The sequence below is a fragment of the Megalobrama amblycephala genome, linkage group LG11 (genome assembly GCF_018812025.1).
Source record: "Megalobrama amblycephala isolate DHTTF-2021 linkage group LG11, ASM1881202v1, whole genome shotgun sequence".
Classification (NCBI taxonomy): Eukaryota; Metazoa; Chordata; class Actinopteri; order Cypriniformes; family Xenocyprididae; genus Megalobrama; species Megalobrama amblycephala.
Genome location: NC_063054.1, coordinates 33,861,226 through 33,888,911, shown reverse-complemented (window position 1 = coordinate 33,888,911; position 27,686 = coordinate 33,861,226). Strand labels below are relative to the sequence as shown.

At 35.9% G+C, this 27,686-nt stretch overlaps 1 protein-coding gene across 7 annotated transcripts in view; it reads left to right on the top strand.

Moving 5' to 3' along the window:
- runx2b (RUNX family transcription factor 2b) overlaps window positions 1-27,686 on the top strand; it is a 150,619-nt gene that overhangs the window by 66,971 nt on the left and 55,962 nt on the right. For all 7 annotated transcript variants that reach the window (XM_048207625.1, XM_048207626.1, XM_048207623.1 and 4 more), the window contains one exon: window positions 13,832-13,975. The gene's annotated coding sequence lies outside the window, so the exon portion shown is untranslated. The remainder of the gene's footprint in view (window positions 1-13,831; window positions 13,976-27,686) is intronic.

Sequence of the window (27,686 nt, the reverse complement as noted above, 5' to 3'; positions counted from 1 at the left end):
TATTCTTTCCTTTTTTGTCATTTTAATGGGAAAATAATATGAAATCAGTCTTGGATGTATGCCTTACTAGGAAAAAAAGTAAAGTAAGGGATTACTTTTAATATTTCTGTAATTTAATTACAGTTACTTCTGATGTAATTGCATTAAATACTGTATAGGGGTCATTGACGAATAAGGTTTTTAAAAGTGTAAAAAAACATAATGGAGATATAATTAATTTTGAGGTTTTATTAAGTGTTAACAATATGATTTTGTTTTTTTATAATCAATTAACACTGCTTTTGTCAATTTTTATAAGATGAACAAAATTTGTCACCAAAAAAGTCATTCGATTTAACCAAAATTTTGGTTTTACTGAATGACAGTTTTGGTTATACCGAATGATGATATTTTCAAACAATGCTAACAGGCTGATATCTAGCAAAAGGACAATCAAACATTTTATATTTAGTACAAGTTTTTAAAATATAACAACATGTTTTTTAGCAGTTGTACCGATGTTTGGGGATATGCGTATGAGCAAGTGAAAACATTAATTTTTCAAATAGTTAAGAGAGAGTTAGTAACTTTGCTTCATGACCATGTGGTCCTTTGCAGGTGTTTGAGTGATGTCACATCCTGTCACATGATATTGACCGCATGACTTGAACCAAAATGGTCCCTTTACATTGGTTGCTCCGAATGACATCAATGAGATTCATTTTTCCGGACATTCTTTCTCAATTACAAAGCAACGACTTCTACACATAATTTTAATACCATTTTGCACTATGTTGATATATGATGTTATAAAATCATGCCAGAAAAAAAATATATATACATTTATTACATTTTAAGATATTTTAATCACAAATGAAATGGCTGAATTGGCCTTTGGACGGTTAAACCGAATGACATTTTGACACTTCAAAATCTTTAAAATACCTTTATATGTAGCAAAATATCATTAAAACCTTTTGGATTCAATAAAAGAGATCTAGTTGCACTACCTTACATACTTTGGATGTCATATCTTGGTGTTTTGTTATTATTAAGGCCTTTGGACAAAAAAAAAAAAAGACCCGTCACATCATTGACCCATAGACTGTTGAACAATATGTAAAATAATAGTGGATTTAACATCAAAATGTAACATTTAATTTGATAAAATGTATGTTTATAATGTAGCCTTCTCCCTTTACACACTTCGGTCAGTTCAAGAATAATTTATGCAATTTTATATTATTTATTTGAAAGAATTAAAAGTGCAGTTTCATGTCTATCCTTGTATTGTTCAACTGGTCAATGTTGATATGAGATTTAGAAAGTAATTAGTAATAAGTAATGCAATACTTATTAGTACAGTAATCTAATTACACCATTGAGATGTAATTAGTAGCTAGTAATTAATTACATTTTTACAGTAATTTACCCAACACTGGTGAAAATACAGGAAAAAATGGTTAAACTTTTCCCAGTAGACCGATCATCCCATCCCATCCCATCCCATCCCATCCCATCCCATCCCATCCCATCCCATCCATCAATTCCATCCATCCATCCATCCATCCATCCATCCATGAAAAGAGCAAGAAGAACTTGTTCATTCATAGTATAATGAATAATTTGGATAAATAGAATGTTGCCCTCTATTTTACCTTTTTAGGTACATATCAGATTTTAGAATTTCATGTAGTTGGGTAACAATCAGCTTGTGAACTATATAAAGGCACGAAAAATGCAGTTTTTACAATGAATATCTGGCAACCACAGTTGCCATCTAAGCTGGTATAATGGAAGTGGTTTGTGAAAGAACTGTCCTGTTTAATTGATGTTACTTCTAAAAGTGTTTCCAGGCACATGGACATGGATTTGATTGCGTAAGAAGAAAAAGATTTTCCAGTTTTCCTTAAATAGGAAAATAGTCACTTAAAACAATGGTTTGCCAGCCATCTAGCAGGTGATGAATTGTTTCCTGACAAACTGAAGATGCAGAAAAACCACATTTAAAGACACTCATATAGGGTTTAATTAGAGACCTTCAAAATAAATGCAAAAAACAATATGTCATTAAATGGCGGTTTCTTAGTGCGCAGCATTTAACAACCATTCTTAAAAAGACAAAAGTAATTTAATGTGAATATATGCACAAATCAGCCAGGATGTGAACCAGCCACCAAAGCAGAGCTTTAAAGTCTTTTTCTTGTTTTGCATGTTTCGTCGCCTCCATCTGACTTTGACTTCACAACATGTACTGTAAAAGTGCATTGTTCTGTTTCTTTTTCTCCATTGTAAAAGCAACATAGCACATCCAGCAAACTTGTAAAAGCCTTTTAACTTGCCGTAAATAAGAGAAAAGGGAAGAGTTAATTGGGAATGTTTTTTTGACCTTTAAATGCATGTGAAGATCTAAGACATTCTTTATGCTTCAAAAAAACAAATGCATTGAGGAAAACAATACACATCTCTCAGGGAATAATAAAAGACAAAAGAAAGAGTAAATATATCCAGTTGAATTTATTCTGAGCTGAATTTAAAATCCATGCAGGAATTTGAATTAAGAGTAATAAAATAAGGCAGGCAAACCGGAAAAGCACGCAAGTTTTTCATGCGTACTGTATGTTTGTTATCCTTACGGGTAGCTTTTTTTGAAGTAGCTTCTCGGTTAAGGAAATATTCACACACAGGTGTGGAAATTAACCATGCATGCCACCCACACGCCGCCGCCTCTCTGCGCTGCCCAGCGGTCGGATACTTGCTTTGGTGTGTGATGGTGGCAGTATGGTCGTGTTTATCCTCCGTGTCTGGTCTTTTCCAGTGACTTTTCCCTCTCCACTCAAAACACTCTTAATATTAAAACACTTCAGACCATTTTACAGAGTCAAACATTACGAGATTTGTCTTTCAGGACGCAGGAGAGACCCAATGTGAGCCAATTAAGATAAACACAGAAGTGGTGACTGTGCGGAATCGCTGGAAAACTGTAGAAACGGTCTGACTCACTTCTCTTCACTGTGAAATGAAGCATTTCAGGAAAATGAGCATCAAAATATACATTGCCGCCTTTGAAACGAACACTAACCTGTTCTCGGGCTACATAACTCAGCTGGTGGTCATGTTCAAACCTAACACGTGTGTGTGTGTGGAACAACTGAACATGCTGTAAATCTGAGTATGTGTTCCGCGACTCCAAACACCGTCAGCTAAAACTGCACTCGGTTTACATTTATTTCCATCTGAGAGAGAACCTTTATGGAAATAATAGCTGTTCAGGGGTTCTGTACAGAATCTTTGGTTCAGTACAGAAACTTACTGTTATCATCAACAATCATTTTTGCCTCCTTTTTGGGGTTTAAACTATCAGGTTCTTTAGAGATTAAAAAAAATATTTGTTACATTATAGGTTTTTCAGACCATAATATTGGTTTCTGGGTTCTTTAAAGCACCAGAACATGTTTTTTTCTAATAGAGAATAAAGAACTAGAGAATAAATGTTTATGTGGAACTTAAGAAGGCTGTAAAACCCTTTTTGATTCTAATTGGAACCTTTTTTGGAACATGTCAAATTACACTCTTAATGCACAATCCAATTCACGTGACAACAGCGATTTTCAACCTTTTTGGCTCCAAGGCCCCCCATAATCCACAATGATATTCAAAGACCCGACTTTCCTAGTTTCTGTAAATTAAAATTCAGGATCTCATATATTTTAAGAGCTGAATGCTGAATGGATCCCGCTCTATTTAACCAGTGGATTTATATGACTTCTCCAGTTGTTTGTGATCTACTGGGAAAAGTATTCAATTATTTTCTACCCGATAAAATGTTTTAAAGCTTCACTGTAAACCCCAACACTCAAAATAAGCAAATTAGTTCAGTTAAATTAACTGTTATGAGTATTTAGAACTTTTTCTTTTGAGTTCACAGCACTGACATATTTCAAGTGAACTGAACTGTTTCATTGTTTTGAGTTTTATGAACTCATTTCTTTTAATTTAGACAAACTTAAGTTTAACCGAAACTCGGCTGGGATTTCCCAGCATGTTTTGTCCATGGCAGTCGAACGGGAGAGTAAATGCTAAAATTAAGTGTTATATAATGTTTTTTGTGCAAGATTAATGGTAAGGGAGATTTAGTAGTGATTAATGTTTTATGCTAATTTAGAAGAGTTTCTGTTAATGTGGGTTTTTGGAGAGTTATCATCATGGCGCATGCTGCTTGGTTTGAGAGCAGTTACATGTTTTAAGTGCTATACCATGCTATTGTTAACACGTTAGCAAATTAGCAAGTTGGCATTTTCTGAATTAGTTTGTTATAGATAAATATTTACGTTGAGATAACCAGATAATTTTAAGTTAAATGTATAAATTAGTGTACTCAAATATTTCAAGTTAAGAACAATAAAAATGCATTAGTACAAAGTAAAAATCTTACTTAAACTTTGAGTTTCTTAACTTAAAAAATGCTCATTCAACTTTTTTGAGTTCTGACAACTTATTAGGGTTTACAGTGAAGTAAATAACTAATTTGATTTGTAAGAACTCAAAATAAAAAAGATAATTAACTAAATCTTTTATGTTAATTGCTATCAAAATATATAAGTTACTTCAAGTTAGGCGCAATTAACATGCATGATTACTATAAACTAAAAAATTGATAGTTATGCTTACTTAAAATTAGAACCATTATAACTCAAAAAAATTATTTGTTACTGATTACCTCAATTTTTTTTAGTTAGCCTAACTTATTTGGGTTTACAGTTTTGGCATAACAAAAAAAAAAAAAATAGGTTCATTATAAAAATATGACTTTTCCAAGTATAGAAATCGCAGTTTTAAAATTAGGTCATCTCATATATCCAGATTTCTAACACTGTCAGAAACCTGGTTCTTTAAAGAAAAGAAGGAAAATAAATATTGTTAAAGTGACCACTATTAATTAGAAATGTTTTGATTTTACTGTAGTTGTTTTAGCTTATTTTAATGCTTGTTTTGTGTTATTTTATTTTTTACTGAGGCCCCCTAGTGGGCCCCGGACTCCTGGTTGAAAGACTGAATTCATTAGAGACTGAAATCATTTTTAAATGGACAATAGAAGCGTTTTTTATTTTTTATTTTTATTTTTTTTTTCACATTTTGAGTTTGCAGTAAGACCTTATTCAATTATGCAGAGATGCATAAACCAAATAAACTTAAAGGGATAGTTCACCCAAAAAATGAAAATTCACCCTCATGGCATTTTTTTCTTTCTGTGAAACAAAAAAAAGAAAAAAATTTTTGTTTGTTTTTGTCCATACTATGAAAGAAAATGGGGTTGAGTGTTATTTGGACCCTAAATATCTTTAGTTTTTTGCAGAAGAATGTTTGGAACTACATGAGAGTGAGACAGAATTTTCATTTTTGGGTGAACTATCTCTTTAAGATGAGCAAATCAACACATCATTGCATGTCTATAAAGCTGAATATACTGTACAGAGGATCTCCATATGTTATGGCCTCTGGCTGTTCACACATCACATTGGGCGTTCGACATTGAGTACATATGGTGTTCTGAGACTGTTTCTTTTGATGCTGCACATACACAAACCCTCCCACTCTGGTTTATAGATCAAACTGTTAACGTTGGATGTGTCATGCCACACTGCTCAGCAACAGAGATGTTTTGGATGTATTTGTTTGCTGTGATCTTGAAGGAGTTTATCAGTAGATGATGCAGTTGTTCATATAAAACGCACCGTGTAATTTTAATCAAGGCATCATGATCAATGTTGTAACTGGACCGTAGAGGTCTGGAGGGCTGAGACGCCAGTGAAAAACACTTGTAAGCTATAATTTGTGTTCGTAAAGCATGTTAATCATAGGCCAAGTGTGCTGTTATGTGCCATCAACGCACGATGAATGACTTTGTATCAATAAATGTTGTTTTTTTTTTTTGTCAGATTTTTGTAGTAGCCAATGAGTGGTAAGCCTCACGGAGTTCTGGAGACTTTGCCAGTGTTTTGTCTATGGAGGAAAGCCCCGTAATTCATAACAGTTTTGTGAATTTCTCCGTTTGTTAGTCTGTGTGGCTTTTGATCTGGCACAGCTCCGCACAAACAGGCTTTGACTACAATCATTCGTTTGTCTTGCAGTGAAACACAAGAAGCCGAGAACAGCACAGAAAATGCAAAGGCCTGTTTATAGTCTGTACTGTATTTATGAGAGCAAGCTGATGACACTGATTTGATTTAAAAGGCAGACAACCTAAGGAATTATAGGGAGGGGGGGGGGGGGTAGTGTATTTAACCCTCTGGTGTTTTTCTGCCATTTTTGACCGAAAAAAAATATAATTTCTACAAAACGTAAAATTTCATCGGAATGGTACGAAACTTGGTTAAGGTTTTGGCACTTGCTGTGTGATCACACACACACACAAAAATCATGGACATGATTCAAAAAGGTTAAATAGTCCTAAAAAAAAGTCACACTTGTATTGTTCGCGGTCAAAAATGACCACATTGGAAATGGGAGACGAATTTCTTGGAAATGTTTGGTACTGCGGCCAAACTAATTCTTACTGAAAGCTCATTTTTTTAGATATCAGCCTCAAATTTGGAACACAGCTTGCTTAGATTTATGGCTTTGATTTTTCTCATAGTTTTAGAGTAAAACATGGTTTGGAAAATATATATTTCATATAAAAGTTGACATTTTTTAAATGCATTTTTCATAACAATAAATGTAAAATTTTATAACTTTTTTCAAGTTCACTTTTTTAAAATGTTTTTCACTTAATCTGCCAAATGTCATCTTTAAAAAGAGATTTATGACTCAAAAAGTAAATAAATGGATTATAACTACTGCATAAATATGATTAGTACCATAAAATCCCCTAAACATACAAAATATTAATTCAAAAACATTATCAAATTAAAATATAGTACAATCATTTCATTGAAATAATAATTAAAAAAAGGTCATTTTTGATATATATGTATCATATGATTGTTATGGCTACTATATTTGTCTTTTAACATGAAGAAATAATACAAAATATATTTATTTTTCCCCCATTAAGATTCTTCTCACATAAGCTGTTTAATCTAACTGAAACAATTTTCAATGCTTTTGATTATACTGACAGAGTTATTTTATATTTTATTTACCATTAGTTTTAAGACCTCTTCACCCAGTGATAATAAATGCAGTGTCTGCAGTATTAAGAATTTTTGTTCAGTAGAAAAATCACTTATTGCTTTTCTATGGTTATTGCAAAGTGTTCCTCCACCATCATAATCAGACAAAAGCTTGCGGTCTCCAGGGATCTTCATCCAGTGCTCTCCATAATTATTGTCCGGATTGCACGCAGTCTTGATGGGATGAAAAATCTAAACTGTAACCAACAGGGAAAAATTGCATGCGAATCATCTGAAGTAGAGTATTGTATGCCTGCCCTATATTACTTACAAATCACTGGCTGCCTGCTGCATTGCCATTCTACATCTTCTGGTGATTTATCGGTTCAAACTTCAGCTATCTATTGAAAACATGTGTCTCATATTAAAGTCTTCCCCTCCACTTCAAATAAATCAAGCATACTTGACACTCAAGTTTATTGAAGCCATATTACTCAGAGCCAAGCAGAGACGGCTGCCTCTTAAACATTTACATATTTGGGATGACAGAATTTTTAGAAAGACAAAATTATACACATTTAAATTAGTTCCATGAAGCCAGATAGATTCAGTTGCAATTAAAGTGACACTGATCAGGAGTGCAGCCACAGTACGAACAAGACGCCGCACAGTTGGCTGATGCCGTATTTCCACTGAGTTGACAGAAACGAGCACAACAAACAAAGCGGAACTGCCAAAGCGGACCTGCGGTCTCTCCGCAATGACAACGGCTGGAGTAACGCTGCCTCTTTGAACCGCTGTGCTCTCGCTTTGCATTATTATTAATGGGCTAATATGATTATGGGGCTTTCAGCATATGAATGCCTCACCTCATTAAAAAGCTTCCTGTGCAAATGTCTGCGGTCCAAATCAAAGCGTGTCATCACCTTATGTTCATTTGTTATTTTCACCCTGCTCCAAATTCAGACAATCTAACGACATCAATTCAATAGGCTACATTCACTGCAGGCACAATATCTTTTACATTTACTATAACATAAAACATATTTACATATGTACATATGTTTTATCACCATTCTTGTGTGATAAAAGTTAATGATAACACTTTATTTCTATGGTCTACTTTAGACATTTCAACCCAATTTCACGGCAATTCATATGTATTTTACGAGGTGGCTAATTTGTACGAATTCTGACATTTTCGCTCGTACAAATTCATAATTTTTTTGCTAAATCATACTTATTTTATCTACCCCTAAATCTACCCGTCACTGGGGTTTAGACAAATCATATGAATTTGTACGAGTGAGGTTGTACAAATTCGTTCAAAGTAGTCACCTCGTAAAATACGTATGAATTGGTCGTGAGATGGTGTTGGACATTCTACTAACTACGCTGGGTAATAACTGATTATATATACTCTGGATTACATAATAAGATTCCAAAAATTAAATAATTAGATTATATTCCTAATAAATGCTCCTAATCAGAATACAGTTACCTTTTTATTGATTACGTTTACTTAATATTCACAAAATGGCAGTCAATTATTCCGAATTCATTGACCCTAATTATTCTTTTTTTTTATCTATTAAATTTTCATTTCTCAAAAGTTTTATGGATTTGCACACAGACTGGCTACAGTCAAGCGACTACTGTATATTTACATGAAAAATTGAGACAACATAATCATTTTTCTTACTCTATATTGTTTTTATCAATATGGTACAAGATTATGCTATTCAAATCAACCTAATAAACAGTTAGGTCAAAAGTAATCTTGTGCCTGTAATGTCAAAGATTATGTTACTAACTACAAAAGTCATTTGTATTCAGTAATGGACTACAATTAGTAAAGAATCAACCCAGCACTGACTATAAGTAAGTAACTTCACAACTACATATCAACATATTATACTAACCCGGACCCTAAAGGCCTTTGCACACTGAGTACGAAATTTTCATATGTGTTTTTTCATATTCGTGATCCTAAAAATTCGTCAAGCACAGAGACCTTGCACACAGATTCCAATGTGTATTAATGAATCCGTTGCGAACAAATTCACAAAACAATACAAAATGGAGTCATGATTTAGTTGTCCTGAGAAAAAGAGGAAATATTGGGTCCATCCAATCTCGAGACTGCATAGAGAGAAAGGAGAGTTCCACCTCATCAAGGAGCAATTTGAAAGTTTACTTCAGGATGTCAGTGGCTCAGTTTGATGCTTTGCTACTGGCACAATCTGTCTCTTTGTATTCCGCACTTTGTTTGTCATACAGTGCTACTGCTTTGTGCTGTAGACGATGCGGATCAACTTGTCAGATGGCATTCGGGATTTTGGCGTTCGCTTGCGCGGTGGCTCTGAATTGTCAAAACGTCTCTCAAAATGCGTGCCACGGATGTGAAAAACTCAGAAAATCGAACCTGATCTGAATTTTTTTAATGACTGACAAAAGTTTCGGAGGCAGTGTGTAAACATGTTTGACACAACGTGAGGTCGTATTTATTTTTTAACGTGCAAAAAGTTTGGATGCGAATTTCGGACTCAGTGTGCAAAGACCTTAACACCTAACCTTTACCTCTACTAATACTCTAATGAGAGTTAGTCATTTACTTTAATGCTATTTTACATATTTTGTTTATGTTGACTTCAGGTGAAACATTTTACACCATTATGTGCAGTGTTTATTTTATATTTTATTTTATTTATTTATTTATTTTGTCTTATTTATTTTATTATTATATTATTTTATTAGCATTTCCAGTAAAATACTGCATGCAGTATTTTATTATTTTCCCCTAGAGTTCTTTAATTTAATATGATTGATATAGGCTAACAGCCTGACAATGGTAATCTTGGTTCATATTAGTGACGATGGAGGCCTTTTGAAGTTTCTCCTGTTTGGTGCCATTCCATTAAATATTATGAAGGCTGTCAGTTAACGCTGAAATACCATAGATACGCTCTGTCCAGATAAATAAACACAGATAGCTCCTAGTGGCGGACGTGAACGGGTTATTTTGTTCGCTTCACCGGCCGGCTCCAGTTATATAGAAATACTGCTTATTTTGGTATGTTTCAGAATATCAAACTCATGTCTGTTAATATTAAAAACAGACATCAGAGCTGCACGCCATGCTGTTTTTCTTTGGCGCTGCTTGCGATTGTGGAGGAAAAAAAGGGCAAAAGATGTTTTTAAAATTCCTTTAAAAAATGTAAACTGCTTGATTTATATTTTACGCTGGACTTGTTGAAGTTCAAGAGGCCTTGGATGTGAGCTGCAGAGATAAGTAGTTGAAAACCCAACTCTTGAGTAAGCCCACCCCAAAATAGAATGGTACATTCCAAACCAATATAACAGTGGCAATACACCATCACACGACCACAGTAAATGGTAAAATTGTTGTGCGTCCATTCTAAGGCACGCCTAAAAAAGACCACTGCGTCCACACGCGCTACCGCGAGCATCAGATAGCACTTAAAAAAATCCCTCTTCCTAATGTATGACTAAACATGCTGGCCAGCTCCAACAGGACAGTGCGTACCGTATGAGTTTACCCTGTCACAACGCAGCAAAGCTGCCATCCCTTCAATAACAGGATATGGTCACAGTTTGCAATGCCTGAAATGCACTTAAATGGCATTTTAATGTTTTTCTGCCCACTTCCAATGGCATTTTGGAATTTGAACTTCGTTTACTGTTTAGCCAAGTTTGCTATGCCGATCCTTTCAGCCGAGCTGAAATGTGATTAAAAAGGAAGAGGTTCTTATTACAGGCGAAGAGAAAACTCAATTAATACCACCATTAGATTACTTCCAAGCAAGAGGAAAAGGACCGACCTCAATAGGTCATGGTTTAATGCTGTTAATCGTCTGCTCTATAGCACGGCCTTGATCTGCATACTTCTGGTGAGGTTCTTGGGAGTGTCTAACCCACAGCAAAACCAGAAATATATCTGCACCACAGTTGGTCTTCAAACCACCCACTTAAAACTTCCTTTAAGGACAAAGAGAACCAAAATGACATTCGCACACCAAGCAGAAATGAGCACATATCTTGTGCCAGTGTTTTGATTTATTTCTGTGGTGTTTGTTTTGTTTTTGCCTTTTACCTAGCGTTGGCTAATTATCTCAAAAATTGCTTGATGTCTTTGTAAATCGAAATATAGATGCTTGCATGCAAAGTTATGCTTTATGGGGGTTTATTTTTATTTTATTTTCTGCTGACCAGTATTGCTGTTTTTTTTTTTTATTATATATATATATATATATATATATATATATATATATATATATATATATATATATATATATATATAATAAATGGATGAACAAGATCTTTTTTCACTGAATATTTCTTTTCACTCAAGGATATGTCATATTAAAAGTTAAATGTGTTGTGAATGCTGTTTCATGTTGTTTTCAAAACTTAATTCAAACAACTGTCAAAGTCTGTTAACGTCTTTTAATCTGGTTTAGGATTTGGCACATGGAGATGGCACTGCATTTAAGGCTGGCAGTGACCCACCTTCACAAAACAAACAAGAACGGCAGACTGTTTTTCGTACAGTTACTCCTGATCTGGCTGACATAGTAGAATCTTATATTAGCAGCTACAGTATTGAAGTACTGTTGTAATTTGTTTAAAAACTCATTTGTAAACCAAATGTACTCTACCATTAACATATTTGGGGTTGGTATTTCTTAAAATATTTTCGAAAGAAGTTTCTTATTATTATCAAGGCTGAACTTTTTTTCTTAAAAACCGTAATATTGTGAAATATTATTACACTTTGTACATTACTGAGACTGTACAGCATCGCACCACCACTGTCATTCAGACACCAGATTCAGTTCTTTAAAATGCTGAAAGTCCACTCGGCTACACCACACAAACTGTAGAACAAAAATACTATGTATAACTTAAAGGGGTCATGACATGAGAAATCAAATTCCCTTGATCTTATGACACATAAGAGGTCTTTGTGCCATTAAAACATCTTGCAAGCTTCATAGCTTAAAATGTCCTCCTCATTATGAACAAAGCATTTATTAAAACAAGCTCCAAAAAGGCTTGAGGCATCTGTGACGTCACACGGGCAAATACATTTGCATATGCCTGCCTCCAGAGCAAGACATCGACGAATAGTTACACATTATCCCATCATAGGCCCCGCCCACTGACATTCAGTCACTTAACAGCTGACGAATTGTAATCATTATAATCAGTTATAATCAGTCAGATTCTAACCCATTATAATCAGTGATGCTGTCTACACTGAATACAGTATACAGATGCACGTTCAGTTTCTGACATACTCCACACACTTGAGTTTGTCAACAGGACAAATGGAAAGGAAAGTAAAGTAACGTTTGCTTTGACGCGTCCAGTTTAAACAGCTTGTTTGCATCTCTGTACAGACTTCAGAAGGATCCCAGCATCGGAAACAAGTGGATGGTTTATTTTAATGGCGTTCTGGATCACAGAGTATTACATGTTTGTTCGGAGCATTTTGTTTCGCAAACGAGGCACAGTGTAATGGAGAGTTCACAAAGAAACATTTGTTGATAGGTGAAGCAGTCAGCTGTATTGAATGTGACAGCAGCTGCATCACAAACGAAGTAAATGATTTCATAAATCTTTGTCTGTAAATGATGGTTTTATATGGATAATATTTTCAAAACACTTACTCGCGTGCAATAGCGAGTGGATGATGTTTCCTGCAATGACGTTAGCCAATCATAACAGTGGCTGTTTACTAACAAGCCTTAAAGGAGCCACCCCTTAAAGGGATAGTTCACCCAAAAATGAAAATTTGATGTTTATCTGCTTACCCCCAGGGCATCCAAGATGTAGGTGACTTTGTTTCTTCAGTAGAACACAAATGATGATTCTTAACTCCAACCGTTGCCATCTGTCAGTCAAATAATGCTAGTGGATGGGAACTTCTACTATAAGAGTAAATAAAACTTGCATAGACAAGTCCAAATTTAAACCCTGCCGCTCGTGACGACACATTGATGTCCTAAGACACTAAACGATCGGTTTGTGCGAGAAACCGAACAGTATTTATATAATTTTTTACCTCTAAAACACCACTATGTCCAACTGCGTTCAGCACTCGGTTAGTGAGGTCTGATCGCGCTCTGACAACGGAAGTAATGTCTCGCGCATATACTTCAATGAGAGCGAGACATCACTGCCGTTGTCAGAGCGCGATCAGACCTCACTAAGCGAATGCTGAATGCAGTTGGACATAGTCGTTTCGTGTCTTAGGTCACACATCGTTTCGTGTCTTAGGACATCAATGTGTCGTCACGAGCCGCAGGGTTTAATTTGGACTTGTCTATTCAAGTTTTATTTACTCTTATAGTAGAAGTTCCCATCCACTAGCATTATTTGACTGACAGATGGCAACGGTTGGAGTTAAAAATCATCATTTGTGATCTACTGAAGAAACAAAGTCACCTACATCTTGGATGCGCTGGGGGTAAGCAGATAAACATCCAATTTTCATTTTTGGGTGAACTATCCCTTTAAAAACAGATCATTTCAGACAGAGGGTCAAAATGAAGGTTGAAAATAATCATTTTTCTGCATTTACATTTGTTTGTTTTTTAGCGTGTGTGCAAAAACTTTATTAACAATATAAGTGAACCTCAAGGAACATATAAAAAAATCCATGTTATGACCCCTTTAATTAAAAAAAAACTTTTTTGTATGTTTTTCTTCAGGTATATTTCTCTGGCAGAAGCAGAACCCTACTGAGCATGTGCACAGTACGTGTCATCAGTCCAGCTTATTTCTGATTGAAGTAATTGAGTGTGTTTCAATTGCTCCCAGTCCCCCCTGCACCCATTACAGAGTCAAAACGAGCGGTAAGCCAGCAGTCCATGTACTCATAAAACAAAGCTGACGGTAGATTTATTTCACAGACGTGATTAACTGCACAGGAAAACTGCACATTCAGTGACTAAATGTTGAAATGGGCATTTTCGAGAGCCTAAAGTGAAGAATTGGGCCGTCGAGTATTATCGTCACTGTATTTCATAGTACAAACGTGTTCCATTCAGCAATTCTTCATTAGCCTCACGCCAACATTAATTACACCGTCTGCATTTAAGTTGAGTAATATATTGTTAGTCTGCGCCATTAAACACACATCTGTAAATCACGGCCGATGATGCCGAGTGAGGACCTCGAATGGCTGGTGAGACAATCTTTGAGATACCATGTGGATGGATGTTGGACCAGGAGTCGCTCCCTGTTGCCTGTTCCTGATTACTCAGATTTGCCAATGACTTTGTGGGCTTACTGAGATACCGGTGTCTCTCATCAGCTCTCAGTTCACTACTGACTACAGCATTCAAACCATATGTGAGGTGAAGACATAGAGGGGTTGTTACTGACTGAGGAATCACCCTGAATCACTGTAAGTGTTACTGGAGCATTAGAGCTGAGCCTAGGTAGTCTCTCAGAGCCAGACGGTCTATTTTACAGCTTATTCTGGCCATTTATTCTTAGAAAAAAGGTTCATTGGGGCTCTATATAAAACTGTAGGGTTCTTGATTTCAATTTTAAAGTATATAAATGAAGTTTAAAGTCCCCAGCCAAAGGGAACACTGATCATCATAATAGTGACTTCAAACAAAACCATTTGGGGAAATCAACACCAATTTATGAAGTCAACTTGTGTGATGTTCTCTCAAAATTTTCTATTGTATTGACAATTCAACAATCAAGATGACTTTGGAAAAATGAGTGAATGCAACTAAGGAGAAAGATAATTGCAGACGTGGAGGAAATGAGTGAAAATTTTATTGAGAATTGCCCCGCCTTTTTTGCTTGACAAAATGCTACTCAAACCAATCAATTATTCTTAACTTGGGTTTTCTGAGTTACAAAGGCATAGTATGTGAATAGTACAGGGTACTGGATTTTTACAATTAAGTTAAGGCATTAAGTAAAGTTGTTTAGATTTTGCAATGTAACTTCGCAGATTTTCAACCTGCTTTGTATTGTTACAATATTGGTAGTAGAGCTGGGTAAAAAATACGGTTTTCTCGATTTTAATCGATTCTCATTTTTACGAACCGATATCGATTCTTAAATCCCAAGAATAGATTAGTCTAGTCTGTTTTCAGTTGATGAATGAGCAGAATATGTACGGCCTCCTATCCAATAAATTGCAATAATCTTTGTGCTTTGTTACTTTTGATATGAAGCAAAGTCTCAGATTTCCATCTTATTATGAGATTCAAAAAATAAATTTGGCGCTGTTTAATGTGGCGTGACAGATCGCTTTATAGCGCCTCAGTTAAAGAGAAGGGGCAGCATGAAGCGCATGAGAACATCCTCTCCTCCACTTTAATACCAGTTACAGCATGAAATAAACATGACTAAACATTTGAAGGTATGTTAAAAGATACAGTACAACTTACTGAAATATGTATCACGTCTCGTGAAATCGCTCAATCAGTGTTTCAACCTCGGAAAAACGTCAATAAAACAGCTTTTAAATAATGTCACGTAACGTCACATTTACCTCAGAAAACATATTCAGTGACCATAAACTCATTAGTCAGCTAGAAAAATGAAATCTAGAAAGCAACATTCTGATAAATATAGCTATGCAGCGTTACATATTCATTATCATTTTTAATGTTCTTCCATATTTAATGCATGTTTGAATAAATCAGTTATAACAGCCGCGATTTGAATCTTTATATTTAAAAAAAACAAATTGGAGTAGAAATATGATTATGTGATTCTAAACTTTATTTATAGTAAAAACATAATTGAGTGTAATTTAAGTGTTTAAATTAGTTGAGATTTTTTTCCTCGATAATCAATATCGAATCGAATCGAAATCATAATCGATTCGAATCGAAAGCATGTGAATAGTAATTGAATCAAATCGTGAAAATTGTGTCAATACCCAGCCCTAATTGGTGTAGTATATGTAAATGAACAATGTTGACTTGTTCTCCGTGTTGCCTGGACAAAGAAATTCATGTTTATTTTTCAGCTCCAGGTCTTTCATGAAAACTACAGATTATACTTGCGCATTTTTGCATCCCCGCCCACGGACAGTCAGAAAAAGTGGACAAAATTTTTATTTTTGTCAGTTTGATACTCAGTCATCTACTCAGCAGTGCGGCATATTAAATGGACTGTACTTCCATCACATACTTCATGTATGTCAAATTAATTGCACCGTCTTCCCTGACTAAAGTCTAGTCTGCTTTGCTTGTTTGTTTGTATACAGGGTATCAGGTTGTGTTATCTTTTAAGAGTTGAGTAACAGGACAGAGATGTGAGGAAAGAGAGCATCATATATCGATCAGAGACGGAAACAAGCTTCCTCCTTCCAGTTTCCTTTCAATCTCTCCATCTCTCTTTATTCAGTCTTAGCGACCACATTACCGCAGAGTGTTTACTGATCAATTTGAGATTTGATTTACCACAAAACCAACAAATCTGTAGATTCACGTAAATGTTATTAGTGCCACTCAAGTTTGCAGTTAGAGTCTCATTCGCTTTTATTCGTCCTCGATTAGATTTGACAATGCGCTAGCTGCGCTAGTCCATTAGCACTGCGTAAACAAAACAAGTGCTTCATTGTGAGTGCAGCTCTTTCCCAGAAAATAATACTGAATTATACAAAAGTCTTTTTGGAGAGAAAGTTTTATTTGGTGATATGGATATTGAGGGGGGGAGGATTGTGAAAACAAATGAGTGATTCTTCAGCTTTGGCCGCTTTTAGTCTTGAGGTTGATTTTTATTTTATTTTTTATTTTTTTTGTAATGAAGATCACATTACGTGTATTAGATTTCAATTATTTTAATAGATCTTTTTAAATATAAAATATAATATGATAAAATATAAAAAATTGTCATGAAACTATGAATTATAAAATTTAAGAAATCTATGATAACCTAAAAATATTAATAAACACTTTCCATATCTACTGTTTGGAAATATGTATGTTATTATATTTTATATATGAAAATATACATTTTACATACATTTTGTCCCATAAATGTGGCCTTATTTCCCCTACAACCGAATATTTGACCTTTAATATAGAGTTGTATCACTTTTTGCCAGAATATTTGTATTGCACTGTACATCTTTTCCATGATATTATTTAGTCAATTCTGAAAAGTGTGAAAATATTGTTTAATTATGTGTATTTAAAATACATTACGTGCTATTACAAGAGAAAACAATTAGACATTTTAATCCATAAATCCTTAAAATGTAATTTCCAACATGGAATAGTAAATACAGTACATCATTTGAGACATGGTGGGAATATTAATGATGTTTCAGAAAAATTACAGAATTGTAATGTGTGTATAGATAGCTGTTTTACATTGTTAAAACACACTTCACATAGTTTCATTTGTTCATTAACAGAGTTTATTTTCTGAAAGGGACAAAATTACCCATAGAAGAACACCCAAAAGAAGAAACAAACACCCAAATATGACATTAATCCAGTGTTAAACAGATTACATGGACAGGGTTTTCAAAACATCACCAAGTACAAATCTAGTGAAGCGCATGAAGATTTTACTGCAGAACAGTACAAGTCTTACAGCTCCCTTAACATTACTACAAACGTCTGTTGAGTATGACCAAATGACTGAGACCTGTAATACAATCATGGAGGGAAATTAGTATTCTCCTGACTCCTGAAAGAGAAATTAAAGCAAAAAGGAAAACCCAAAGTAATAAATTTTTATACAATCAGACTATTATAAAAGTCAAATGACCCTCATTATGACCACCCAAGAACTAGGTGTCATTTCGACTTACTATAGACCTTACTGAAGATTTTCACAGAAGCATATGAGTTCTGCCTTATTGACCACACAAGTAAGTGTAATCGTAAAACAGGGAAGATATTAAAAAGAATAAAATAACACATTTCCTTGAAAGGTTAGCAATAATGGAAGGTTCTTTTGAAATGAACACTGTATCCGGAGTCTGCAGCCCTCCAAGGTTTGCCCTCACACTTCCAAAGCAAGCAATCCAAGAATATCAGATCCCTGCTCAATTCTTTCCCAACAAAGAAAGATCCATTTCAGCAACATTAAATGTGACATGCAGACAAACTTTAGAAAGAAAAAGAAAGGCGCTCAGGTTCAGGAGTGTTGTTGTAGTCTTTTGTTTGTCAGGTCAAGTTGATTTCTGTTTCCTGGTGAGATGCTTCAGAGAAAACCATTCTGCATTGTAAAAATGTTGTGAAAAGGTTATGAGAACGTTTTTATCTTAATACAGAAGATGTCAGAAGATACATCTATTTGTATATCCATCCACCCATCTGTTTGTATATCTGTTCATCTATCTTTATATCCATCGTCCATCTGCATAGCCATCTGTTCATCCATCCATCCATCTTGTACATCCATCCATCCATCCATCCATCCATCTGTTCATCTATCTATATATCCATCTGTATATTCATCTCTTCATCCATCCATTCGTCTCTTTCTGTTCGTCTGTCTGTATATCCATCCATCATCCATCCATCCATTTGTCTATTCTTTTTGTCTATCTCCATCTATCCATTCATCTGTATATCCATCCATCCACCCATTCATCTGTCTGTTCGTCTATCTATGTCATCTGTCTATCTGTATATCCATCTGTTCATCCATTCATTCGTCTGTCTGTTCTTCTGTCTGTATATCCATCCATCCATCCATCCATCCATCCGTCTATTCATTTGTCTATCTCCATCCATCCATCCATCCATCCATCCATCCATCCATTCATCTGTCTGTTCGTCTATCTATATATCATCTGTCCATCTGTATATCCATCTGTTCATCCATCCATTCATCTGTCTGTTCGTCTGTCTGTACATCCATTCATCCATCCATCCCTCCATCCATTTGTCTATTCATTTGTCTATCTCCATCCATCCATCTGTATATCCATCCATCCATCCATCCATTCATTCATCTGTCTGTTTGTCTATCTATATATCATCTGTCCATCTGTATCCATCCGTTCATCCATCCATCCATCCATCCATCCATCCATCCATCCATCCATCCATCCATCCATTTGTCTATTAATTTGTTGATCTCCATCCATCCATCTGTATATCCATCCATCCACCCATCCATCATTCATTCATCTGTCTGTTCATCTATCTATATATCATCTGTCCATCTGTATATCCATCCGTTCATCCATCCATCCATCCATCCATCCATCCATTTGTCTATTCATTTGTCTATCTCCATCCATCCATCTGTATATCCATCCATCCACCCATCCATCCATTCATTCATCTGTCTGTTCGTCTATCTATATATCTGTCCATCTGTTCATCCATCTGTTCATCCATCTGTTCATCCATTCGTCTGTCTGTTTGTCTATCTATATCTATATATCCATCTGTATATCCATCTGTTCATCCATCCATTCGTCTGTCTGTTCGTCTGGCTGTATATCCATCGATCCATCCTTCCATCCATCCATCCATCATCTATCCATCCATTTGTCTATTCATTTGTCTATCTCCATCCATCCATCCATCCATCCATCTGTATGCCCATCCATCCACCCATTCATCCATTCATCTGTCTGTTTGTCTACCTATATATCATCTGTCCATCTGTATATCCATCTGTTCATCCATCCATCCATCCATCCATCTGTCTATTCATCTATCTATATATCTGTCCATCTGTTCATCCATCTGTTCATCCATCCATCCATCCATCCATCCATCCATCCATCCATCGTTGTATGTTGACTTTTTACTGGGTTTGTTTTTTGTTGTTTTTTTACCATCACTTTCCATATTACATTATTTAAAAACCTAAATACAATACCCCTCAAACATTGCAGTTTCCTCTGGTTTAATTTTTGTAGTTAAAACACGATATATTTGATATTTTTACATACACTTACTTGCAACATTTATCAAATGTTTTGGTTACATTATACCTTGAATGCAATGTAAGTCTCTTTGGACAAGTGTCTGCCGAATGCATAAATGCAAATGTATTTTTTAATTTTGTGGTTAGTAGAACATTTTTAAAACTTTGTGCTGTGATGGAAGCTAATTGAAACAACCAAAATGAAGATCTTGTAATGAGGTGTGAAGTGAGAAAAAACAAGACATTAGAGTAAAAATCACTCTTTTATTATAATGTCTTAAATGTAAATGTGTTATTTTAATTTTACAGTAGGTGTAGAACTGTTTTAAAACTTTGTGCTTTGACGGTACCGGATTGAAACCAAAATGCAATGTTGTGAAAACGTTTTGTGCTTGCTGGGGAAACTGCTGTCTAAATTTGGAAAATGTTCTTCACCCATTGTTTCCTTACCAATGAAGCCTAGTAATACTAACAGAAAGGTGTAAATTATGCGTGAAACTGTGAACTCTTGAAAAGCTGGGTTTTATTACAGGAACTATAATATTTTGTGAGACATGAGCTGGTCAGATTCAGCATCTTGCTTGAAGTTAACCAAACCAAGAAATTCCCCTAAGCTTATTTTTAGTGGAGCTTGGTACATTTTGCATGCCTAAATAAAAACACTAGCTTTTTTCCTCGTCATGCTTTTCTAAATGTCAAGATGAGGAAAAATACTTTTATTTGTAGTTAAAATTAAGTCTGGGTTGAAAGAAGACATTTGAGGGGAAGGAGAAAAACTTGCATATGGTCATTTGCACAGGGTCAGTCATTTGAGGAATGGTCAGCAAACAGTCAAGCAAATATATATGTTGGATCCAGCCTTAAAACTTTTTGCTTCTCAAAACCCAAATGAGCATCTCATTAAATCAGTAGCAGGTTCATAACAAAATTGCCGTAATCATGAATCTATTTTCTCAAAATTGCATGTTAATATAATAAACCATAATGGCATTCAAATTAATTAAAGTTCCAATGAATTTTAGTACTGAAATCCCAAATCCAGTCATCTGCGATTATCATCAGGCTTAACTCCACAGGCTGCCTTCCTTACCCACAGTCCAACACTAGCTGAAGGGGTGTCAGGGTTGCTGTTGAATCATGATCTCTCAGGGCGATAAAACCGTCCGTTAGTATCTGAACTCTGTGGATTGAACAGACCACCAGAATGGAGGATTGTTGGCACTGAGGCAGACTCTTTGGTGAGGCCATTAAATCATCTTTGCCTGGTTCCATCTCAATATAGCAGCAGAGTAAATATTTGAGTAATACTTACTGAAGGTACAGCTCTGGGCCCAGGCCAAAATCACCACTACAGGCAAAATGACTGAATAGGGAGCATTCAGTATAGCCACCGATCATCACAGAATTCAACATCTCTGTGTCCCTGGAGTAAACCGGGAATTAAATGATGCTGGTTTGAGCCTGAGGGTGACAGACTAATCAGAGGAAGGCCGTAAGCTATTCTTTGATGAAGAATGGGTAGTGAGGTGAAGATGGGTGGTGTTCCTCTCACGCTAGATCAATTGTGCCTTCATTTACACTTAGGCTAATAAAGATAATTTTGAAACTCTTGATGAAAACTGGAAAGTTCTGTAAGTGCGGCTTTTGGTTTTAGCTCATGTTCAGAGATGCGAGTAACTAAAAAAAAGTAGTGTGGCAGTACCCCTGTTGCCCCAATAATACCATTTTAAAGGGGACCTATTATGCAAAATTCACTTTTGCATGGTATTTGGACATAAATGTGTGTTGGCAGTGTGTGTACACAACCACCCTATAGTGATAAAAATCCACCCACTCCTTTTTTTTAATCCCCATAAATCATAAGCAGTGTCTCAGAACAAGCCGTTTCCAGATCCCTGGCAGTGTGACGTCACAAAATCCACAGGCCCCCGCCCACTAATAATGACATACACTGACGTTTGAACAACCGCCCTGAGCACGTTCACAGCGAGTCCGCCATTACTGCACTGACGAGAATGTCTCCCAAGCGTTTTGTGTTTGGTGTTCTGCAGCTGGATGGATTAATCCTCATAGCTCTCTTCATTTACTACCTAAACGAGGTGGACTAACCTGGTTTTCCAAAAAATGCTCCCTCAGTTCTGTCGAAATTCGTTTATGCCTGTACGAAACATTTCACACCGGACTGCTTAGTGAACGAATATCAATACAAAACAGAGACTGCTAAAAATGTGCTACTCAAGGATATACAAGTAAAAACTATTTGTGATCCAGCTTACAGTCTCCAGAGTGATACTGGATACGGCAGTAATGAAGGTGAGGGCACTTCTTCTGAGTTTATTTACGGGTATAAAGTTTATTAAGCACCACCCGAGAGGCATAAGGTCTCTATATATTAGTTTACTGTTAGTTGTAACAAGTGTTTCTGTGTACTTCGCTGTGTATGTTGGAAAAGAGAGTTTATGGAAAATATTTTAATGCACACTTGCAGTGTTTTATTAAGCTCTTACAGTGATTTTCTAGATTGAAAACGGACGTTTCATATTTTCTTTGAAGTACAATAAACATCACAAAACCCATCTGTATAGTTTTGGCCATCATTCGGACGGTACAACAGGCCTGTACTAATATAGTGGATTAAAAACAAGAATGCATTATAAGTTATAAGCGTTACTGAATTAAACTATACCTGTTCTATGTCCATGCAGCATATATTTGCAGTTTCTGACATTATAGTGCGTCCTGACTGAATCCTGACACCGGAGAATCAGCTCTTGAAGCTCCGCCCTCTTAGGCCGAGCACAGCAGCTCATTTGCATTTAAAGAGACCACACTGAAACGGCTCGTTTTTGTGCTCAACCACTAAAAGTGGCAATTTTAACATGCTATAAAAAATTATCTGTGAGGTATTTTGAGCTAAAACTTAACATACACACTCTGGGGACATCAGAGACTTATTTTATATCTTGTAAAATGGGGCATAATACTGTAGGTCCCCTTTAATGGGTTAGTTCACACAAAAATGAAAATTCTGTCATTAATTACTCACTCTCATGTCATTCCAAACCCGTAAGACTTTTGTTAATTTTTGGAACACAATTGAAGATCTTTTTAATGAAATCTGAGTGCTTTTTGTCCCTCCATGGACAGCTACGCAACTACCACTTTGACGCTTCAAAAAGTTCATAAAGAGATCGTGAAACTAATCTATGTGTATTGAGCGGTTTAGTCCAAATTTTCTGTAGAGACTCGATCACTTTATATGATGAACAGTTTGAATTTAGGTTTTTATTCACACATAAATATTCATCAACTCACACATCACTTGTGGTAAACGGAAGCTCAACCATGTTTGCTTCATGTATGAGAACCAATGAGGTTCACTGTCATGTTACGCAGCACGTTTGAGCTTCCTCAAGAACTAATGAGGTTTGTTCTTATACACATCAATCAAGTTTGGTTGAGCTTCTGTTTATGTTCATTCTATAAAGCGATCGAGTCTCTTCAGAAAATTTGGACTAAACCGCTCGATTCATATGGATTAATTTTACTTTTTTAAGCATCAAAAATCTTCATTTGTGTTTCAAAGATGAACGAAAGTCTTACGGGTTTGGAGTGACATGAGGGTGAGTAATTAATGACAGAATTTTCATTTTTGGGTGAACTAACCCTTTAAAGCAGTGGTCTCAAACTGCCGGCCCGCCTTCCCCTTCCACCCGGCCCGCAACTGATCTCAAAAATAAAACATAATCCGGTTGTCTCGTACCATATTTCAGATGCATAGAAAAAGTCGGCGTTCTAAGGGGCCATCGCGTCACATAAGCGGCCGCGCCACTTTCTCCTTCTTTCCAAAGTGTTTACGCTCCCGTGACAGTGGCGTCTGTCGTTGCTATGGAACCATGAACTGCGCTCTCCACGATAACGAAGTTTCAGCAAAAGAAAAATTGATTTCTAGTCCATGCATTAGCTCTACTACTATATATATTTATGGAGAAATAAAAGAATAAAATATTGGATGAGAAATAAAAACCACCCTGTACAGCTATGATCAGCTGTTCGGCTGAGAGCTATCGGTGTTGTTAAGGAAAGGCCGAAGCTCATAGGTTGGTCTTTGTCACATGAAAAGTTGAGATGTTTTCATCTCGCCGCGGCATAGGCGCGCCTGGAAAAACGAGCGCGCCGCGCCGCTTCTATTATGAGCGCGTTTGCCTAAATTACAGTAAAAGCACTCGCACAAGTCGAGAGCGTCAATTTTAAACCACCGAAACGCGTCCGATGCGCGTCAAACGGCATCTTGGACAAATGTGGCTCAGCGCTGTAAGCAGAAGCGTTGCCAGGTGTCTGGCAAGAAATATAATAGTGTACAAATGTATTCAGGGATTGCATTTGTTCAGTGTGGCTCAGTGCAAGATTTTGATGCTCTTTAAGCTAAAATAAAGGGAAGATATTTGCACTATAACTGTTAAAACTGTATGTAACAATGATAGAGACACTGCTGTTTACATTTTTTAAGTATGGCAAAAAAAATTTAGGCAAGGCAATTTTATTTGTATAGCACATTTCATACACAATGGTAATTCAAAGTGCTTTACATAAAGAAGAACCAAATACATAGCCTAATAATAAAAATGGAACGCATAAGAAATAGAAATAACAGTAAAAATAGGGAATTCTGCATCTGGCTGGAAGAGTTAGGAAGTTTCAGGGAGTTTTTTTGTTGTCTGTCAGAGCGGATCTAAACGGATCTATCCATCAGAGCGGATCTAAATTTTAGAAATTAAATTTGAAGTAAATGAAAAATAATTAAGTACATTTTCAGAAATGTTGCGCTTTCTTGTGCTTGAATATTAAAATGGCCCTCCTATGAGGTGTCAATCACAGAAACGGCCCCCAGCCAATTTGAGTTTGAGACCCCTGCTTTAAAGGCTCCTAGTCTCCTACAATACTGTAGGTTTCCATGCATCCAAAGTCAAAAAATCTGAATTTTACCACATCTGAAAACGGCATCTTCTCAACATGTTGAAAACACAAACCAAACTCTTCCGGTCTCAGCTACAACTACAGTGTTTGAGGGCGTGTTAAAGTAGACGTCATTCTCAGGCAGCCAATGAAGATCATAGTTCTTGCATTATGCAAATTGTTTTACAAATCTACATAGGTTCGTGCAGACTGGAATTACTGACGACTCATTTCAAGCAGTTCAGAATCGGTTCTTTCTTTTGGGAGACAATAACTCCATTTATTGTGCACTTTGATCTCTGAAACTTTGCAGACCTTTTACATTCACAAACAGCTATATTACACACTGCATGAAATATACTCTAATATTCGGGGGGAAAAGCATGATACCAATAGTCCACTTAAATAGCATGTATTTGGCTACATTTTGTTAGTAGCTTGTAGTTTAGCTAACTTTGTCATTTCTTTTGCATAGTGCTTTCTGTCTGTTTTTGGTCTAATATTTGTATAACTCATTACTGAAATAGTTGCGCAAAGGTTTTAAGTATGTTCAGCAAACTGTACACAAGTATGCTGAAAAAGCACATTTTGACCCAGACCACCTCAAACTATCCATTTCATTAACATGTTTCATGACAAATGTGTCTGAACTTCAACCTCAAATCTGCTATTTTTAGGTGCAAAGTGTTCATAGCTTTGCAATTCTGTCACACATTGCAGCACAGTGCATTAGTAACTATTATGACTGTAATTATTATACATTTCTATATCAATATTTAGGATTGACTTGACACAATGGTTCAGTTTCCTTTTAATAATCTATTTTCTGTGGATATAATTCAGAATTTGAAAATTGTCTTGATTTCTATCCAAGAGTAACAAGAATATTCAACCAAACTCAAAGATCAAAACAGAGATCAGAAAGGTGACTCGGCCCTGCAACTGGCATTAAAGAGTCAGATAGGACTTCAACTCTTAAAGTTAGAGTTGCGTGTGGATGGGGATCTTCTGACACATTATGGCACTGTCATCCAGTCTCTGTTAAAAGGCTCTTTGAGCAGACAGAGATGTTTTTGTTCACATTATTGTTTACAGCCCAGTGTAGATCACAGTGACATAAGGCTTGTTTCTCTGTCAAAGTGAGCTCTTTCAATGAAATACTGTGTGTGGCCCTGCTCACATCACAAGATCTGTCTGTCTGTCTATTTATATATCTGTCTGTCTCTGTCCGTTTTCTATATCACAATATTATATTAGATCAAATACATGCAACCTTGGTGAGCATGAGACTTTATAATGATAGTGTATATATATTTAATTTGAAAACGTTTGCTAGAATGATGTTTCCTTGTGAAAGTATGTTACTTTCTACATTACTTGATGACTGGGGGAAAAGTTAAAGCTGAAGAGCTTGCTGAAAATGACTGTTTTCAAACATTTTTAATTCATGAAGAGATTTGTTCTGTATGCATCATAACATTTAGTTGTCTTTTGCTATTGTTTTCTTAGAGAGTTCATAAATCCAGTTTATAAATCACAAAGAAGGAATATAGATGGATGTACATAGGTATAGCCCTTAATGCCTTCCAACAAGTAATTAGACTTGTGAAGGAAACTTTGGAAATCATCGCTGAAGTTCCCCAGAGACTCTGGCGTTTTGAACTGCTGTGTAGGTAGATTCATGTTTATCCTGGATGGGATTCTTGATTAAAATGGCAGAGAGTAAGAAATTGGCTGAGTTTGCAGTGGTTAGGCCACCAAACTAAAATATCTTCTTTAGCAAAATAATGTTGTTTCGCTGTTTCTTGACACTTTTTTCCTTCTTTCGTTCAAAATTTTTGATTTAATTTCAGTTCTAGGAGTTATTTTTAATGCATGTTGTACTTGTAAGAGAGCCATTCGATATTAAACATCCCCTCTGCCCACCCAAACCCCCCCACCCCATCCTACGCTGAGGGCGATTTTTATTTTCCTTCCAAGCTGCAACTCCAAAAACAGTCGAGCAGACACCACAAGAAAGGCCCTCTAGGTCACTGGAAGATGTAGACTCACCATTGGACGGCAAAAGAAAAATATCTACTTTCATTCAAATTATACCTTACAGACCATACCGAACAATTGACATCAAATATAAACATCCTTTTGGAAATATTACTTCACATATTGAGTTTCTCTCTCCTTGGATGCGCCGTGGACTTTCTAGAGGGTGAACAATATGTTATGAGTCCCTCTTCACTGTAATACGGAGGATCGTCTTAATATAGTAGATCCCCACCTTCAACGATGCCCAGTATTTGTATTTGTAGCTCCTGCCAACAGGAACTGCTTGCAAGTGGTGTTTGTTTCCTATAAAAGCATGTTAATTCAGAGGCGGCCACAGTGTAAACTAGCCTGGCGTTTTACAGATGTAGCCTGTTAAACTAAATCACTGTACCTGCCTGTTCGTTTCATATGGCTAAGGCAGGATATCGAGCCAAGTCTTAACGTGTGTGTGTATATATATATGATCTCTGTTATTGCAAATTTATTTTTAACATTTTGAAAACATTCTGCCTGCCAAATTGGTCCTTCATTTTGTGGTGTTCATTTGGAGATTCTTAAATATTACATCTAAAATTAACTTTGGGGATGGGTGCGGGTTTGGAAAAAAAAATCAATCAAATTACAAATTCAATAGAGCAAGCAGTGCAGTTAATTATTTTAAAATTCTCTTTACATTTATTATAT